The following is a 16260-nucleotide window of genomic DNA, read 5'->3' as shown; positions in this document are numbered from 1 at the left end:
CTCTCTACTTCCCCTTCCCTTAGGCCAGTTATGCTGTCATTGGCAGACTTACCTGGGCAAGCTCGGTTCCCCCTGGGCCTCCTCCCCTCCTCACTGTGCTTGTTTTTCATAAGTCCTTTCTTTTTCCACGTTCAGCAATGATATGTAGGTTGCTTTTGCTATGGACAGTTCTGAAAACAAAGCCCCAAAGAATTTGAATCAAAATGTCACTGTGTTGGAGAAAAAAAGAAATATCTTTTTGAATCAGAGACCTAGAAATTTCTTTGAGGTAGTGTTTAAGCTTATTTATCCTCCTTTCCTAATACATTATTTCCATCAAAAAATACTTTCTGCTGTTGATTTAATTATCATTGTCTCACAGTCACTTAATAGATAGATGTTCAGCTTACAGTACTCTATATTCAATTCCTTAAGATTTTTCAACTCTTTAAATTCCATTCTGTTCCTTCCACATCATTTATGCTGAAAGGTTTATCTTTTTCTTATATTCGGTCCCTGATTTATAGTGCCCAAACTCTCTTAGGAGATTTATAGAAATATAGATTTTATATTTAAAAGAAGCTTAGAAGAAATAAATTCTCTGAAACCCACTGGGTTGGGAGTTCTTTTTCATCCAGCTAGTTTCTCTTCTTTTTGATTTTATAAAGGGTAGAGGTTTTGGTAATATCTTAAACTCCTAAATAAGCAGAAGGGAGCCCAGTTGCTCAGTCAATGATGAAATCATGGACCTTGGATCCAGATCAGCTCAACTAGGGGATCACAGCCTCTGACCAGCCTCTCCGTCCTGTCTCCAGGCCATCTGAATCTTCTTGCCTTCTCCCATATCCTCAAAGTGTCAAGGAGAGACTAGAAGTGGGTTTAAATCAGGAGTCAAAGACTTTCTGTAAAGGGCCCCTGGATAGAAGAAAAGGGTGGGGGGCATCAAGGGAGAACATCGATCATTAAGAAACTAGATCAGGGGAGGGGAAGGGAACTGACATTTGTTTGACCACTGGGTGTCAATCACATCATTCTTTCATTCTTCTCAAGAGCCCTGTAAGATATAAGATATTTCAAAATGTGGAACTGAAGCTTAGAGTAACTGAGTAACCCACTCAGGGATGATTAGTTGATAAGCGGCAGAGCTGAAGCTCAGTCCTACATCTCTCTTTTCCCAAGTCTGTTCTGTACCCTCCAGTGGCCATGTCTTCCTTTTACCGTAGCTCCAAAGGGGTCTGAGATCCCAGACCTCTTTGAGATTCGGTTGCAAGCTATGGATCCCAGGGGAAAAAAATACTCCTGTGCACTTTTGTACACAATTTCAGGAGCTTCACATTAATTTGCCTGAAAAGTCAGGGCCTTCACAAATCCCTGCAGGTCCTATTAGCCAGAGATATATTCCTTCAGAGAGAGAGTTGCTTTAGAAGCCTGAAATTATGTCAGGTACCAGCTGCCTACTGACCCTGACACCCAGCACATTAATTCTGGGTGGCCCCCAAGATACCAAGCCAGCCCTGCAGTTGTGTTGGATGGAGAAAAGGAGGATGAGAGAGGGTAAGCCTTTTCTGGAAATTTGCTTTTATGATTTTTTAGATTTTATTATACAATTGCCATGTGCTAGACAGTGGGCTTCATATCTTAGATGCACTATGTCACTCATCACGACTCCAGGAGGTAGATTGATTACTACAGCAGTGTATGAAGGAGGATATTATGGTCCATTAAAGTGGCAAATGACTTAAGTCACACCCGTAGCAGAGAAAGGATTCAAACCAAGGAAGTTTATTCTCTAGGGTATGTGCTCTTAATCACTTACACTTCCAGAAAGTTTTCCATAGACCTGTAGGTATACATAGGCAGAGTTCTCTGTGTCCTACCTAAAAACACCTGAATATTTTTTTTTAAACATCTTTATTGGAGTATAACTGTTTTACAATAGTGTGTTAGTTTTTCCTTTACAACAAAGTGAATCAGTTATACATATACATATGTTCCCATATCTCTTCCCTCTTGCATCACCCTCTCTCCCACCCTCCCTATCCCACCCCCGCATCCCACCCCTCTAGGTGGTCACAAAGTACAGAGGTGATCTCCCTGTGCTATGCGGCAGCTTCCCACTAGCTATCTAATTTACATTTGATAGTGTATATATGTCCCTGCCACTCTCTCACTTCGTCACAGCTTACCCTTCCCCCTCCCCACATCCTCAAGTCCATGCTCTAGTAAGTCTGTGTTTTATTCCCGTCCTACCACTAATCTCTTCATGACATATTTTTTTTTCCTTAGAGTCCACAAAAACACCTGAATATTTATAATTTAAAGAGCCTGGTACTTTTGCTGTAGACATTGTTATAATTAAAAATGTGAATGTAAATATTTATAAACAGCTGGTAGGGAAACTAGACTTCTGGAGAGGAATTTTGAGCTCAAATTGCTGCACTGAGGTTTTCTTTTAAAAATGTAAATATGCAGACTGACTCTAAATAGAAACCTTCCTCCTATTCTAATGCTTGCCTCTCACCGCCCAGCTAAGGCTCCCCTAGAATTCAGCACTGGGTCCTCAGGAAAACAACTACTTTGAAAAAGTTTAGCCACAATGAAATTCTACTGCTCACCCACCGCAACAGTAAAGCAATCAAGACTAGTAATACCAAGCATTGGAAAGGATGTGGAGCAACTGGAACTCTCAAACGCTGCTATAGGAAGTGGAGAATGGTATAGCTCCTTGGCAAAATTGATGAGTAGTTCCTAATAATGTTAAATTTGTACACCTGCCCTATGACCCAGAAATTTCGCTTCTAGGTACTTCCTGAGACAAATGATAACATAGAGCCATACAAAGAAACGTGTAAGAAGATTCACTGCAGCTTTATTCATAAGAGCCACAAATCGGACACAACCCAAACGTCTATCAACTGATGAATGCTTAAACAATTGTGGTATAGCCACACAATGGCATGCTGCTCTATAAACGGAATGAACTGCTATTACTACTGATAATATACTACTACATGGATGGACATCAAAAACATTGCTCTGAGCAAACGAAGCCAGACAAAAAAGACTGTATCATTTCATTCATGTGATACTCTAGAAAATACAAACTAATCTATAGTGGCAGAAAGTAAATCAGTGGTTTCCTTTGATGGATGAGAGATGGAAACAAAAGGGCACGAGGGTATTTGTTGAAGTGATGGGTGTATCTGCACCTAGTTCTGTATCTTGATGTGTGGTGGATGGGTACCATGGAAGTATGTACTTGTCAAAGCTCATTGATCCATATACTTAAAAACTGTGCATTTTATTGTCTGTAAATTATACCTTAATAAAATAAGAGTACTGGAAGGAAAACAAACAGTATGGATGATGTATGTCCATCCTTGTTGGGCTCAGCTGATGACCCAGCGTCCTAAGGCACAAGGCCTCCACAGAAGTTTACCTTCAACACTTAGGAGAATCCAGGCAGGAAACAGACGTACCACCCCACTTTTCAAGCTCACCGAATGAAGCTACCAAAAGGGGCAATCTTTACACGCTTCCAAATTCCAAAAAGCAGTGAGGATGGAAATAATCTTTCTTGACTTTCTCTGTGTTTAGTTCCTGGAGTCCCAGACCTGAGGAATGACTGTGAAATTCTTACTGTGGCACTTTGTTCTTACTGTTTGGGTTGAATTTCCTTCCTGGTTGATCTGGTACTGGTTTGGACTACATTTGGGGATTCGATCTACCCGGGGCTGCAGTGGAAAGACGCATGCCATTACAAGAAAGTACATATTTTCGGTGGGACCTCTCCCTCAGGGATTCTGATAAGCCCCCTCCTCAGTAGCAGCACCACCCCCCCAAGCAGGGAAATGTATTGAGCAGAAGAGCAGGGGTCCAAGTAAAGGTCAAGCCCCATGGCCTTCAGAATAGAAATGTCTCTGCCAATTTTGATGCACCTTCCAAGGTGACTAACCCTCTAACACACCTAATGAATTTAGAGACATATTAGCTTGATTTGCATAACAATATTTTTTTAAACACAGGGTTGCTTTGGAGAGTTAATTGCCTTCCCTGTTTTCCTTCCTGGAACTGAACTGCGGCGGCGCTTCCAATGCGCTCCAAATACCCTCCCAGAGAGCCCCGCGGAGGCAAACTTGGCAGAGGAGAGAACACAGAACAATCCACACCTTGCAAATGCTAAGAGGAAGAGCAATCTGGAATTTGCTGGCAAGTGAATCCGTAAAGCAAGATTGGGGAACAGGGCAAAGATTTTTTTTAAAATTTATTTATTTTTGGCCTTATCATGTCTTTGTTGCTGCACACGGGCTTCCTCTCGTTGCGGGGGCTACTCTTCAGTGTGGTGCGCAGGCTTCTCATTGCGGTGGCTTCTCTTGTCGCAGAGCACGGGCTCTAGGCACGTGGGCTTCAGTAGTTGTGGCTCGCGGACTCTAGAGTGCAGACTCAGTAGTTGTGGCACACGGGCTTAGTTGCTCCGCGGCATGTGGGATCTTCCCGGACCAGAGCTCGAACCTGTGTCCCCTGCATTAGCACGCGGATTCTTAACCACTGTGCCACCAGGGAAGCCCAGGGTAAAGATCTTAAAAATCATTTTGCCTGGGTGAAAATACATTCTCCACTCCTGGAAAACAATGCCGTGTGTGGTTTTTCTCGCCCTTCTGCAGGCCGCCTCCTCCTTCAGAGAGCAGAGTTGCCAAGGGACAGAAGGCCTCGAGGTGGTGGTTGCCAGGCGGCCAGCGGGCTGGCGCGGCTCTGCAGCGTGGCAGGCGGCCAGGACCCGGAGCGGCGCAGCCTTCCTCAGAGCACCTGTCATCCTTCCCTTTGCATCGGGAACGCGCCACCTTCCCCCACCCCACGCTGCTTTTCCCTGCGGGGCTCCATGTTGTCTTTCCGGATGGCAGATGCCCGCTGCTTTCCTCCCAGCAGCTGTGGGGGCTGGGGGAGAGGAGGGCCTTGTCAAGCGCATCCTTCGCCCTGGCACGCTCCTGCGTCCCAGGTATCAGTCAGTAGCAGGTGCTGTGACATGATGACAAACAGGTCCTCGGTGACTGGATGCGTCACGCGCTGTGTCTGAGAGTGGCCGGCACCTCATCAATCATGGCCTTGATTATTAGGCCGCTCAGGGTCTCCGGCCTCAACTTTGGGCTCGGAACAGAATTTACTGCGAGCTGAACAGCCTTATTTCCAACGTGGGCGTAGGCGCCTTGTTTACAAGAATATCATCATCCAGCTAGAAGATCACATTTGCACTCAAACGGGCCAACCTTTTCTTGTCAATACTGCAGTTAGGTGTGCGTCAGGCACAAGAATTTGCTGGGGAGTTTTGCTTTCCTCTGGTCCCCCTACCATTTTCTACAAAGATGCATTTTGTTGGTGCTCCAGTGCTGTATTTAGGGAAGGCTGTGACTGTCCATGTATGATCACTAATGAACAGTAGATCTTCACACGGAAAGGGAAGAGAGGAAAGGATTCACAGTTTCTCTGGTGATGATTAAAACTTGGTCCTAACTAGATGCCTCATCAAAGAGGCTGCTAATCCAATACCATTGATTAAGCTGGTAGTCTGTGTCCAGCCTTGTGTCCAGCCTTTTTGAGGGCCCACAAGTAAGAAAAACATGATTGTTGCCCAGGAGAACTTCAAAATCTTGGGAGATAATTATACAAATATTTATGTAGCAAAATGCTGAACAGACTACTTTGCCTGGTATTGAAGGCATTCTAGGGCCTGACCACAGTATACAGGTCCTCACATGACTATCCTGTGCATTCCGAAAACATCCCTTATGCTTTCTTCCTCTAGACTTGAGCTCATGGCACTGTTCTCATCTGGGGTCCCATTTTGCACATATTTCTCTAAATCAGAGGTCAGCAAAGCTTCTTCTGTAAAAGGTGAGATGGTAAACGTTTTAGGCCTCATGAACCAAGAGGCAAAATCCAGCAACTATTCTTGCTGAAAGGTTAATAGTCTTGTTTACATTTTACATTTAAGAGTATAAAAACCATTTTTAGCTAATAGACCATACAGAAGTAAGTGGTGGGCTGGATTGCTGACCCCAATCTACATCTCATTTGTCTTTGAAGACCCAGCTCAAACGCCAGTTGCTGTGTGAAATATATTTGGTCCTCCTCATCTGAAATCCTCCTCTCTCTCAGGAATGTCTAATTTACACAATTTGTCAAGTATGTATTCTTAAATTTATGAATGCATCTATCAGGAGTATGGTTAGAAGAGAAAATAGAAATTGTAAAATCAGACAGTAACATTCAAATTCTGATTTCTCAACTTATAGTTGATTGGCACTGTGAAAGAGACTTAAATTCCCTAAGAAGTTTATTTAAAAAAAAAAAAAAACATCAGAATATGTTTATATCTGTGTAGGAGTTGTTTTTTTCCATTTCCTTACCTAAATTTTCTAAAATTATTTATATCAAATATGTATCCCTTTTATAGTACAAATATGCCAATTACCTAATCCATAGGGTTACAGTATTTGTATTTAAAAAATGATTATCTCTGAAATGTTATAAAGGGTCAGTAAATATTTTCTTCCATCTCTTCATGAATTCTTTCTATATTTTTATCAGGGGTCTATGCCTTTTTTTTTTTTTTTTTTGCAGTACGCGGGCCTCTCACCGTTGTGGCCTCTCCCGCTGCGGAGCACAGGCTCCAGACGTGCAGGCTCAGTGGCCACGGCTGTCAGGCCTAGCCACACCACGGCATGTGGGATCTTCCTGTACCGGGGCACGAACCCGTGTCCCCTGCATCGGCACGCGGACTCTCAACCACTGAGCCACCAGGGAAGCCCAAGGGTCTATATCTTATGTTCAATACTAAATTGCATTTTGTTTAGGAAAAAGATGCCACCTTGAACTTTAAGCCCTCCACAATACTTGAGATCTTGCACTTAGCTGGTGGTCAGAATCATTTGCTATTAATTTAAATGGTACCCCCAAAACTGTTTTACACTAAATCCCTTCAAAATAATTGTCTCTATTCATTTCTATTTGCTTGCCCTACTACTCAATCTAATTCAAGCTGTCTTCTCTCTCCATCACTCAACCCACCTCCATGTTTCTAAATCCAGTGAACATATTTCAGGGCTCATCTTATTTGACTTTTCATTAGCATTGGATTCAAACACATCCTTCTTTTTGACACTTCCATCTCTTTGAACTCCACAATGTCAGGATTTCCTGGGTTTTCTCCTTACTCCCCTCTCTCTCCATTTCTGTCTCATCTGCAGGATCTTTGTCATTCAGAGACCATTAACCATTGGCATTTCTGAAGACATAGCCCTTTCTATTATCTCTCTGCATTTCCACCCATGTCCCTGGTTTCAAATGACATCTATATACAGATGTGTCACTAAATTTAATCTCTCAACAAGATCTCTAAGTTTGAGCTCAATCGTCTCACTCAGAGACCCCTCAAAGTCAACATGACCAGGACTAAATCCATGATCCATGCTAATCCCTCAAGCTTGCCACCCAGTTGCAAAGGGGAGAAGAAGAGATGAATAGTCAGATCCCAGATGATTTTTAGGGCAGTGAAACTATTCTGTATGATACTACAAAGATGGGTACCTGTCATTATACATTTGTCAAAACCCAGAGAATGTAAAAGAGTGAATGTTAATGTAAACTATGGACTATGAGTGATAATGATGTGTCAATGTAAGTTCCAAGATTTTAATAAGAGGACCACTGTGGCACAGGCTGTTGATAGTGGGAGAGGTTGTATGTATTTGGGTGTAGGGATTATACAGTAACTCTCTGTACTTTCTGCTCAATTTGGGTGTGAACCTAAAACGGCTTTAAAAAAATAAAGTCTATTAATTAAAACCAAAACCAAAACCAAAAGTCTAGGGTCATTTATTATGGGCAGAATCAAGCCAAAGTTAGACTTCACATAAATCCACATCTTTTGCTTACTTTCTTCTCCTGCCCTATCCCACCCCCTGTTTTCTTCTGAGATCATTCCCTCAATAAATCACTTAGGCAAAAATCCTTCTCTCAGGCTCTGCTTCCAGGGAACCGACCTCAGGCAGAGCTGTAGGTGTGGCATGCATTTTCACTGACCTGTCCAGACTTTTTCATCTGCTTAGAAGAGTGGGACATGGCAGAGTGATTTTTGATGGAAGATGAAGAGACTTAACAGATGTCTGAAATGTAGGTGCTGACAGGAAAATACGGGCCTGGAGAGAGTTGAAAAGAAATGTCATCCACATTACCACCACCACACCTAGAAGATGGTAATGTGCCAAAGACAAATCTCACCTGCTTTAAAGATTTGTCTGGGTGCCAGCTCCCAACTCTATGGGAAGGAAGCAAATGCTGTCAATTCCTTTCACTCACTGTGTTTGCTTTCTGTGGCTGTTGTGATAAATTACCGCAAACTGGCTGGCTTAAAACAACAGATGTGTATTCTCTTGTAGTTCTGGAGACCTGAAATCCAAAATCAAAGTGTTGACAAAGCCATACTCTCTCTGGAGGGTCTAGGGGAGAACCCTTCCTTGTCTCCTCCAGTGTTGTGTGGTCAAGGGCAATCCTTGGCCTCCTTGGCTTGCAGCCATATCACTCTAATCTCTGCCTCTGTCTTCATGTCACTTTCTCTGTGTCCATCATCTCCCCTGTCTCTTACAAAGATACATTTCACTGAATTCACCCAGATAATCCAGGATGATCTCAAGGTCCTTAACTTAATTACATCTGCAAAGATCCTTGTTCCAAATAAGGAAACATGCACAGATTCCAGAAATTAGGAAGTGGACATATCTTTTGGGAGGGCACCATCAGTCCACTATACTCACTAATTTTTCCCCTAATTCTATATAATAATATTTCATATGCTTATATATCCGTTTACAGTCTGCCCAGTTCTTTCAATTAAACAGCCTAGCAATTACCATAACAAATAAACATAAGAATAAGAATACCTATTATTTAACACATTTTTCTTATGTCCCAGACACATCCTGTGATGGGTTATTATTCCTATTTTATAGTTAAGGAAACTGAGGCTAGTGTGGGCTTTAATTTTTCACCTTTAGTATTTCAAACTTGGTATCACCACTGGGAGTCTCCTGCAAGAGCTAGAACGAGAAGGGTCTCCAACAAGAACACATTCACCTTGCTCCCTGGGTTAATGTTCTGAGTGTAATGCGAATAGCAATATTCTTAGAAGCAAAGTAGATCATGAAGCATTTGGCTGGCACCTGTACTGTGCAGTGGTGCAGGAGAAAGAACCAGGGCTCTGGGTCTCACACAGGTAGCTAGAGTCCCCACTGTGATCTCTGACTAGCGTCCTGAATTGGGGCAAGTCGCAACATTCCTCTAAGGCTAATTCCTAGCCCATTAAATTAGGATGCTCCCACATTGTTCATGTGGCTGTTGAAGGAACAACTGAGTTAAAAGCAAAATCACCTTTACCAGATTAATTATACGTTAACATATAATTATATTAATGTTACACTAATTCCCACATCCTTCCTTATGTATTTGCAGACCACAAGAAAGAAGGCACCCAGGATAGCTTCGCATTCTCTATTTATTAATTCTCAACAAAGATCTCCCACTCCTGCGAGCTGGCTCCTTCCTCCACCGCATGGCTGGGAGAGAAAACTTGGAAATTTTGAGAATAGAAATGTTCCCGTCTCACCTCAATCAATGCTTTTATATAAGAGTTTATATAAGTCCCTATTTTTATATAAGTCCTTTGCTTCAATCACCCACAAAACACCCATTTCTTTTTTTTTTTTAACTTTTATATTGGAGTATGGTTGATTAACAATGTGATAGTTTCACATTACAGTAAAGTGATTCAGCTATACAATACATAGACATGTATCTATTCTTTTTCAAATTCTTTTCCCATTTAGGTTGTTACATAATATTGAGCAGAGTTCCCTGTGCTATACAGTAGGTCCTTGTTGACAAAACACCCATTCCTGAAGGATCACGGGTCTACATCTACCTGTAATGAATTATGGAGCAGAGACTATTTTCTGTCTTGGTACCTCTCCCCCACACCACCTTCGCCACCCAAATGGTCAAGATTTAATATGTGAACCCCCTAACAGAAAAGACAGTAAGCTCACTGTTTGGCAGGAAAAGGAAGTCATTCAGCAAATCAGGGCCACCGTCAGGAGGCGTCAGTTGCCTCTTCAGCCTCACTCCTCCAGGTGTGCAGCCCAGGCCAGCAGCACCAGCATCAGCATCAGCTGGGGAGGCAGGCACATCTCCGCTGCACCCCCGGCCAGCTGAATCAGAACTTCCACACTGGGACCCACGAGGTTGCTCTTACCAAGCCTCCAGGTTGTTCTGATGTGCCTGGAAGTTTCGGGAGCCCTTTGCTACAGAAGTGGTTCTCAAACTTCCACAGCATCAGAACCACCTGGAGGCTTGGTTAGAGCAGCCTCGTGGGCTCCATTCCAGAGGTTCTGACTCACGAGTTGGGGCTGCACCAGAGAATCTGCATTTCCCATAAACTTCCAGGTGATACTGGTGCTCCTGTCCCAGGGGCCACAATTTGAGAACTGCTGTGCTACCACACTTCCAGAGGTAAATGCATCAGTTTCTTTTTTCTCTCTGGATATGAAAACTTGAGTAGGGAGTATTGCCAAAAAGGAAGAGAAAGATTGCTTTCATGCCTGGTTTTCCCATTACATGTTGGGTTCCTGTGGGCTTCCTAGAGTCGGTTACTCCATTCTCTATAGACAAGAAGTCATCACGCCTTTTCATGTCACCCTCAAAATATCTCAGACCCATCCTTGGCCTCCTGAGGCTGTTTATTGCTCCAAGCTGATTCTTTCTGCCTCCAAATCCATTCCATTTCTGTTTTCATATGATCACCAGATACACCTTCCCTAAGCCCCACTTTGGTTGCAAAGTATAATGTCTGTAAAGCTGTCAAGGACTCTTTAGTTCCCACCATTTCAAATCTAAACTCGTCCTCCTGGTTTTCGAGACCGCCTGTCATCGAATCTCTCTTTACAATCCCTCCTGTAACTCACTCTCTGCTCCGATCAAATTGGTCCCTCTCCTGAGCCACACACATAGAAATTCATTTTTCATCCTTGCTACTGTAGAATGTTCTTCTTTCCCCATTTACACCCAACACATCCTTCAAGGCCCAGATGAAGTGCCATTTCAAACCCAGGTTTGCACACCAGCCACCACTTCTCCCTGCCCACAGCACATAGTGCTGGTCGATCATGCAACTCAAGCTGATACCAGACACCACTTCTGAGTCCTACTTAATACAATGCTCCAGGCCACTGCCACTAGTCAAAGTGTACACAAAGGATGAAACCTCAGTATTCTAACCCTTGGTGGCTTTTGTTATTCCAACCATACCAAAATCCACAATCAAGTAACCATTCATTATTATTCACTACATTGTAATCTCACTCAGGAGAGGGATAAGGCTTAAAATACCTCTGTACTTCTCCAGAATTTCAGTCCTGAGTAGAAGGGAAGACCTGAGGAATACCAGTTTGTTTTTTGATTAGACAGAAAGTATTGCAACAGATATGCAGTGATGCTTACACTTGATCTGGCCGTCTTCACTCTATAGAGACCCAAGTTCACCTGAGCTCTTCATCCACCTCCTCAAAGAACAATAGTAGAAATATTTGCTTAATTAATTCCTTAGGTTTCCACAGAATAAAATGGAAGTTATCCTCGTCTCTTCAGTAAGAGAAGCAGAGAGATATGTAATTTCAATCGGCTTAAAAGAAAGCTAGCATCAAATAAGGCTATAACATAAAAGCATTGTGTTCCAGGCATTGTGTCTAACATAAGAGTAATGGTATAAGATAATGGCAAATTTTGACAGTGGCACCATGTAAATACTGAGCCTTATCTTGGTTTGAATTAACATTTACAAGAGGTAATTCTTTTAATCTGAAATAAAATCTTGACTTCAACTCTGTTTTTTTCTTCTTCATATCTTGACATGCAAAGTACTAAGGGAGATGGGGGGGAGGCACCCAGGCTGTGATTAAATCTGCTTCTCACATCTATTATCTTCTCACTTTTCACGAGCTCTAATTTAAACATCTTATTTATAGTGTCATGTTCTTAAGAGGTTTCTGGATGTATTTAAATGGAGATAGCTAATTGGGACCGTTCTAGCAGAAGTTGGCTCCAAGCTCATCTTCCTAGGTGGCATCTCCTCTCTCTTCCTGAAAAATAATGTAATTTCCTCCTTTTCAGTCTAATTTTCATGTTCATTGTTACTGCTCTGAATATTGTGACCTAAGGATGCATGGGTTTAATAATGTTTTAGTTTCAATATTATCACTAATACTTGCAATCTTCACATCATGAATTTGGTATCTTCCTCCAGAACTTCCCACTGTTCTTGACATAAAATATAAGTAAAATCTAAAGCAGGGAACAACTTAAAAATAGTCTGAATTAGGAATTTCTTTAAAAAGTGAAAACTATATGCTATGTTTTAAATATGTTTATTAAATGAGCTTAGAAAATGAACAGAAACTATTTTCCAGTTCTACAAAAAGTTGTGTTACTAACTTACTCTTGTTCCCTGGTAATAAATGCCTTAGGTAATAAGTATATTTCTATTATTTATGGTTTAGTGGAATAATCTGATGCCAGTACCTGGGGCCACATGCAAAGTTAGATTAATTTATACACAGCTTCTCTCGTTCTCCCCAAATCACCTGGCCTAGGTTGCGTTCCCCAGAAGCAGATCCTGAGACCAGGTTGAGCTGTTGATTAGGGACGTGAAACGGGAGGAAATGGTAAGAGGTGGGAGAATAGGACAGGGAAGGGAATAAAACCATAAGGGGGAGATTTTAGGTGAGATCTCAACCTCTGCCTGATCTGTGGGGGAGCTCCAAGTATAAATGACACTCAGAGTTTATCCCTCCTTGGAACAAGGGAGCTGGGCTCTCACATTCAGCAGTCACTGGCTACTGGTAACTCTCTGCTCATCAGCGTGTCTGGGCAAAACATCGCCGTAACCCAAGAGTAGATGAATGAAGAAGACTGCAGGTGCTGGGCATTTGCATGGATTAGCCTGCCCACTGGATCAGCTACAAGGGTCCTCCATTGCTTCTTCTAAGGATGGGTTTTTGGTGAACAGCCTCCAGCCATACTCTTTCCAGCCCATCAGACCTCCACAACTGCTATTTGCCCACAGTTCCAAATGCAGGGACAACATCTTTCTTCATCAGCTGTCCCCTCTTCAACCCTGCTACTGCTACGTAACAAGTCATTAAAAAAACTAAAGTGCCTTAAAACAATAACCATTTATTCTGTGTAGCAGTCTATGTGTTGGCAGTAAGACTGAGCTCAGCTGGGTGGTTCTTCTGATCTTGCTGGGTTCCCTTATGTGCCTGAGGTCAGCTACAGGTCAGGTTGGAGGTTTTGCTGATCCTGCATGCATATCCTCTCCCTGTGGCCTCAGTTGGGACAACTGGAATGATTTCTGTCTCCTCCTCTTGGAATGTGTTCTCTCATCCTTTAACAGGTTATCCCAAGTGTATTCATATGACAGGGACACCAATAGAACATTGGTGCCATTGTGCAAACTCTCTTGAGGTCCAGACTCAGTACTAACTCACTGCCATTTCTGCCACATTCTATTACTCATAGCAAGACACACAACCAGGCCAGATTCAAGAAGTGGAAATTAGATGCAGAGACAGAAAAGGCCATGGATACAGATGTAAACAATCATGCATGTTGTTTTGCAACATTACACAGCTTCTCAATGCACAACTCTCCTACTCCCAGAAGCATCAACTTAAATCCAGGATGAGCCCAATATTCCCAATATAATTCCAGGTAGAGGTTTTCTTTATCTTGTCTCTTGATGTCCAAAGATGCTATCTACCCACCAGTGCAAGATCTTCCCTATTCTCAGGCAATGTATTAGTCAAGTTCTCCAGAGAAACAGAACCAATAGGATGTATAGAGATATATAGAAAAAGATTTATTAAGAGGAACTGGCTCTTCCAGAAACACCTCACAGAGGCACTCAGAAATAATGTTCACCAGCTATTTGGGCATCCCTTAGCCCAGTCAAGTTGACACATAAAATTAACCATCATAGGTGTGTAGAGTAGGGAGGGGGGGTTAGTTCATTTCTTCTTTCCTCTAGCAGCTCAGATAAGGCAGAAATTACTCTCAGTAGATTATCCCTCTAGGTATATTCAACAGTGCTTCTTTTTTGTTCATTTTATGTATGTGTGTGTGTGTGTGTGTGTGTGTGTGTGTGTGTGTGTGTGTGTGATGTATCTTATCTTCATGTGACATTTGGTGACTGAGAATCACAAAAGGGAGTGAAGAACATAATTCTATTTTCAGCTGCTGGGCATGTTTAGCTCTTCTGCCAGGCATTCATTCCCAGTAGCTCTAACTTGTGAATTGGATAATGATAAAGGTTCTTCATAGGCCCTCCTATTCAGGGGTCCATTTTAAATAAGAGAATTCATAACTGAAGGCTGTCCACTGAGTGTGAAGCTGAGGAAAGATCCATACAACTTCAAATGATCAAATGCTGGCCCCAAAGAATTTCTTCCCAAGGTATAAAAGACATTATATATTTCATCAGTTCCAAGATGACCATTTTTCACATTTTAACCTCTCTGAAATTGGGATGCATCTTAAAATTGATGGTCTCTTAAAATTGTTTGGCAGCATTTTCTTAATGGCCTACAAAAATAGTGGTGAATCTTACAACTGATGTTGTTTTATTTATTTATTTTTGCGGTACGCGGGCCTCTCACTGTTGCAGCCTCTCCCGCTGCGGAGCGCAGGCTCCGGACGCGCAGGCTCAGCGGCCATGGCTCACGGGCCCAGCCGCTCCGCGGCATGTGGGATCTTCCCGGACCGGGGCACGAACCCGTGTCCCCTGCATCGGCAGGCAGACGCTCAACCACTGCGCCGCCAGGGAAGCCCGCTGATGTTGTTTTAGATTTGATGATACATCATGACCAGAAGAAGTAGTTGTTTCCTCATATAAAACACTGGCCTGCAAAACACTCACGGACTCATGAGTGTTTGATATGAGCACTCAGCTCAAAAGGCAAGGCTTTTGATCTGAGTGCTCAATAATTTAACAGCCTTCACTTTTAAAATAATGAGTCAACAAACTCTAGGTTCAGCCAACTTGAGCATATATATGGGTGAGATGACCAAGTTAGCAGCATGAGAGGAATCCTACAGAATCTTCCTCAAAATATCCTGAAGTTAAAGGAAAAAAAATTTTTCTGGCTGCCTTAATAATCAGCTTAAATTAGATATATTGTATAAAGGAGTGTCACTGAGTCACCAACAAAATGTAGTGTTAGATGCATAAAATTCTGGCTATTCTCTTGGCTTACAGATCTGAGAAAATGAAATTTCAGAGCAATCAACTGACATCTGGCATTTCCAACCTCACCCTCTAGGTTCATGCCTCATAGACTATTTGAAAATATTTTTCCTCATTACCATGACTGATTCCCAGTCTACAGCCCACCCAAATATGCTTACCTATTTAGATAAAAATGTGCATATTAGAGAATTAAGGGTATTTTAAAAATCTCTTTACTGCAGCTTTCCACATCTTTCCAGTTTCCCCCAGTACATATATTATCTTGAAAATCAGAAAATTTGTTTAAGTGAAAGAAAAATTATCTGCAGAAGAGCAAAACAGATCACCACAGACACAAGAAGTGAACAGATAATAATAAAAGCCAACTCAATTGTTACACTCATTTGGCCACTTACTTGGCCACTGACCGATGGGACCCCCACACCCTTGTGTGGTCAGTGCTACTTTCATCTCCCTTTACAGATATGGAAGCAATGACACAGGAGGATTTCAGAGCTTTATTAAGACCACACGTCTGTTAGTGGAGAAGCAGGATTGAAGGTGAGCAATCAGGCTCCAGAATCCATGTTATCTGCAGCCTGATGAATAGACAGGAAGTGAACAAGAAGAAACAGGTCAGAGCCCCAAGAAGTCATTCTACTTTTTCACCTCTTTGTAGCTTCATGATGAATGGATACTTCTCTCTCTCTAAACATCAGTTTCCTTGTTTGTAATGTGAAGATACTGGCATTAACAACTGACCTTTTATAAGGATCAAATGAAACAATGAATATGAATATGTCTTGTAAACTGTCAAGTGAGGTATAAATATGTCATTGGTAACACCATCCTCTTTTCTGTCTCAGGACTTGGGTAAGAAAACAGGAAGTGGCTATCTCCCCAGAACCTGTTCCCCCATCATACTGCTGTCTCCTATCCTGGCAATAAAATAC

General features: G+C 42.3%; 1 long non-coding RNA gene across 1 annotated transcript in view; it reads right to left on the bottom strand.

Annotated features, from left to right (window-relative positions):
- LOC136792470 (uncharacterized) overlaps window positions 1-16260 on the bottom strand; it is a 45539-nt gene that overhangs the window by 16801 nt on the left and 12478 nt on the right. Inside the window, exon 2 of the long non-coding RNA XR_010836300.1 lies at window positions 53-170. This is a non-coding gene — a long non-coding RNA (uncharacterized lncRNA). The remainder of the gene's footprint in view (window positions 1-52; window positions 171-16260) is intronic.

Source organism: Kogia breviceps, chromosome 14, assembly GCF_026419965.1.
Source record: "Kogia breviceps isolate mKogBre1 chromosome 14, mKogBre1 haplotype 1, whole genome shotgun sequence".
NCBI classification, from domain to species: domain Eukaryota; kingdom Metazoa; phylum Chordata; class Mammalia; order Artiodactyla; family Physeteridae; genus Kogia; species Kogia breviceps.
The sequence above is the reverse complement of the archived record's forward strand: the minus strand, read 5'-3'. Positions and strand labels throughout refer to the sequence as shown.